Source organism: Montipora capricornis, chromosome 6, assembly GCF_036669925.1.
Source record: "Montipora capricornis isolate CH-2021 chromosome 6, ASM3666992v2, whole genome shotgun sequence".
Classification (NCBI taxonomy): Eukaryota; Metazoa; Cnidaria; class Anthozoa; order Scleractinia; family Acroporidae; genus Montipora; species Montipora capricornis.
Genome location: NC_090888.1, coordinates 71570996 through 71575244, shown reverse-complemented (window position 1 = coordinate 71575244; position 4249 = coordinate 71570996). Strand labels below are relative to the sequence as shown.

General features: G+C 37.3%; 1 long non-coding RNA gene across 1 annotated transcript; it reads right to left on the bottom strand.

Moving 5' to 3' along the window:
- Window positions 1-1183: 1183 nt before the first annotated feature.
- Window positions 1184-2747, bottom strand: LOC138050828 (uncharacterized). Its single transcript, XR_011132705.1, has 2 exons — window positions 2508-2747; window positions 1184-1294 (listed from the first exon to the last, which is right to left on the bottom strand). It is a non-coding gene; the product is annotated as an uncharacterized lncRNA (long non-coding RNA).
- Window positions 2748-4249: the final 1502 nt, after the last annotated feature.

Below are 4249 nucleotides of genomic sequence, written 5' to 3'. Positions count from 1 at the left end.
AGTATGCAAAGATGCAAGAACTCAGGCAAATTGACCTCCACGTTTCTCCAAATTTTAATACGAATTTATAATTATCATGAAAGCAAAATACATCTTTCGCTCTTTACACAGCATTTTTTGTTAAATTTATAGAAGAGCGATGAAAGCCAGCCCCAACAGAAACTGAGATAAACCGGTGAAAAGATTATACACTGTATGATACATAGAGAGCAGGCAAAAAAGTGCTTCATCCTGGAAAGCCCACTTACTGACATTAAACAGCTCAGAGAAAATTAATTTGCCCCGGATTTGCTTGCCTTTTAAAATAAAAATTCATCAGATCCTAACCTGATCAAGAGACGTCGTTAATGTTATTTTTCTTTCAGAAAGTAAATCCTTTTTTCCATATTTAACAATTGACAAGAAACTACAAAAATTTTACAAGGATCAGTTCAGACAACACAGTGCATATTGCAAAACTGATCTAAACTTGAGACATTTCACACATGCATGCTACATTGTACTTGATGGGTTTGAACAAAATCTTTAGAGCATAGACAACTAGGAAACATCCCTGAAAGGGGCATTCCACAAAATTAATATTTTCAGCTGTATAGCAAGAAGTTCACTCTAGCATTATCTGCCGACTGGCGTAGGTGGTATTATCCTAAAAAGATGATTGTATATTAAGTAGATGGAATCCAGTCATCAGTATAATACACATATGCAAGGGCTATTCCATGTGGGTCCCAATGCTCAAGAAGATGTTTGTTTTTTATTTTAATTTTTTCTCTGACAACTTGTCATTGAATGTGTTTGAAGGTGTTCTGGGTTTCGACGTCACTACATGTATCTGAAGCATTACTGGGTTGGCAACTCATCAGATCAAAAGCATTCGCAAAGTTTGCGTGCAGGTGCAAACAACATGCATTTGTGATGTTTTTGCTTGAATATGTTGTCCCCATTTTTTTTTATAAGTACAACATTTAAAAAAGTGGCATCTTAAAGCTCTGTGATGGTCCAAAAAGTTCATAACTGAAAAAAGGTTAAGGACTGGTATTCAGTTCTAAGAAGAAACTGAAAAGTTTGACAATGTGAAGAGTACTAAAGAAACTGCTTAAAACTCAACAGCATTGTCTGGATTTCTCAGTGACTTTATCCAGTCTTTTGTTCCACACTACCAACATGAACAAAGTGAACTCAATAAGATTATTGTGGTTTATTGCTGAGAAAAAAAGGCTGAATTTCTTCTCGCTCCTTTTAGAGCTAATATTTCACAAAACTGCTGCAAATAATACCAGGTGGATCCATCTCCCTAAGGACAAAAAACGAAAATGAATGTTATTGTCCATGAGATGCATATTACAATGCTATAATCTACAATATCATAATGATATTATTATTTTCCTAGACACAGGAAACTGCACATATCAGTTTTTATGGGGGCTGTGAAAATTAGTACAAAAAGTCATTCTTATTACACAACCAAGACAAAGAAAACATGATGAGCTAACCATATAAACATACTATAAACCACACATAAACCAATGACCCTTAACTGTTTGCCTTAACACATGTTCTTAAATTTTTTGAGTCTAACCATAATTTTGCCTTGGACGTTGGGTTGAACATAGATTTGCAAATAATGGTCAGTCAAGGGGGAAAGAAAAATATCATCTTCCAAGTTTTGACATAGATGTTGACACCAAGTGTGTTACATTACTACAATAATGATAGATCATTATTATTTGGCGATTGTGGAAGCTAGACTACAATTAAGTCACTCGGGTGCCACTTTGAAGCAGTATTTCCCTGTCAATAATCCTAGGATTAACAGGAAGCAGGGCCTGGACTTTGTACTTTTATTTAACAAATTGTTCTTTTCCTAATATATCGATGTTCCATTAATTAACAGGCCAACAGTCTCCCGAACATGGGTGTATCAGTTGATTGCACAGGGTATTTTGGTGGGCAAGTATTTATGATTCTGTAATCAAGCCTCACTATGGCAATAAATTAAACAATGTTATTGATCACACTACTGTGCAACTAGAACTTCTTCTGAGTGTAATCTCAGAGCCCAGTCTTGCAAACAATTTACCTTTTCATTGAAGAAATGCCCTGAGACAGGGACAAAGACCTTCAATATTTTCTGCGTAGTTCTGGCCAGTACTTGTGTTCATTCCAACTTCACAAGTTGGCAAGGTGTTTTCTTTTAGACAGCTGCCTTTATGGGGGCAGTCAGGAGGTTAAGTGGCTATTGCAGAGTGGCAGCACTCTAAATGAACTGCTGCCTTGGTTCAAGGAGAAGGTTGACAACTTTCAAATAATGCTCTTAGAACATGTTACGTTTAATTAACGCATTGTAAATACATGTATGATTGATTGTAAAGGTGATTTCAGAAAACCCTGCCCAAATTATCTTGTTGATGAAAACTGTAGAGATTGCATGGGCAATACCCTAGTGTGCAAACTGAACCAAACGTTGTGAACACTTCATGCTTCAAAAACAAATATGGAACACTCACCGTAGCCTCGGTTAGTTTCTGCAGCGCATATTCCCAAACAAATTTAACTGGGTTTGGATCTCAAGGCCCAAAAATTCCACACAAATAAATTACACAGATCTGATGTGTCTCCTTAAATTAAATCACCACGATCTCACTTCCAAAATTCACACCGTCAAGAGTTATAAAGTGACACAGGCAGAAGACGAGATCAAACGATCGAAATGGACACTTCGCGTCTCATGCACGATTTGTGCTCCCTATCTGGCGCATGCGCAGTCGTTTTTCAGCTCTGTCGCACATGGGCATTTTGTCTGAGCATGCGCGAAGGGAATCGAATTGTTCGAGTTCGGCGCCATTGTTATTTTGAACGCGCTGCCGCGGGTTTTTAAACGGGTGATCTACACTGTGAAAAATATTTTGTCAAGAGAGATGAAAGATTATAACAAAATTACACACTTTTCTATCACTATGGATATTCTTCGAGTTTGTTGGGAGTTCGGATGAGAATATTTTAATGATCAAATCCCGAACAAAACGAGATAAAGGCCCAAAGAAGTGGAGTTTGGCATTTGATTTACCGAAGTTCAAGATGTTCACACGAGAAGACAAATGATGCAGGTTAGTTTGAAGATGTTGAAGCTTTATTGTTATGAATCACAGGGCTGCATCATTATTGACCCGATCCTCAGATAAACCACCCTTTATGAGATGGAAATTTTGAATTTGAGCTGATTTTGCTTCAACTTTGAAGTAAGTTTTCATCATAATTCCGCCGGCCCCCAAGCTTTAAATTACTTCAAATAACATTGTCTCTTCTTCCTCTTTGCAGCCGCTTGGGACTCCAGGCTTTAAAAAATGCGCTGTTTGTAGGATTACAATGTTATTACAACAGCTTTTGGCAAATTTTTATTTGGGAAGTTTTGATTGATTTTCCAAGTCGTGGATCACAAAAGTCTTCTGTCTTGCTGCTCTCCAAGTCTGTTGTGCAGAGCATATAGTTGTCCATTTTTAACAAGGTTGTAGTGTCATTTCAATACACGATGACTTTTGCAATTTTTTTCCTGTGCTTCAGTAGGTATTTTTGTAATTGCTTTTTTCGTCTCCTAGAGCCAACTTAAGTCAAAAGTTCGGTTAAACTACCCTTTTTCGCCGGCCCCCAAGTCCGAGAACACTTTTAGTGCATTGTTTGTTTATTTGCCCTCCGCTTCATCTGGTTTATTTATTCCGAAAAAAGGCAAACTACTACCGTTTACTGTCGAAGATTTCACATTTGGAGCTTGTCCATGTAGTTTTCGAACCGGATGGCGTAAGCTCTGTTATCGTGTTTATTTCATTAGCATGCTGCTACCTAGCAGACTAGCATTAGAAGCTCGTCGGTTTTTTTTTTTCTACGTGCAGCAATTGAATTTACCACAGCAAGTGTTCTTAGGCGAGCGATTTAAGAAATAAGTGAGAATGCTCATTCAAAAAGATTTGGTTGTAATTCTGGAGACGAGCTCTGTAGGGCAGAACAAACATTTCGCTTTTAGTGTGTATCCCTTAGCCTGTAGAGGAATGCCAATCACGATTTCTTTAGATGTATGTGTTAGTTATACATTTGTACAAAAAATGTTAGGAAACACGTTTTACTTGCCAAAATCCCGTTGTACCGTCTAGAATAAGTGAAACATGCACTTGATTATCTGCAAGACCTGTCACTATATTTGATCATCTTCTCAACAATCATTATTCACAAATAATATGTTACACATCAGATTTTT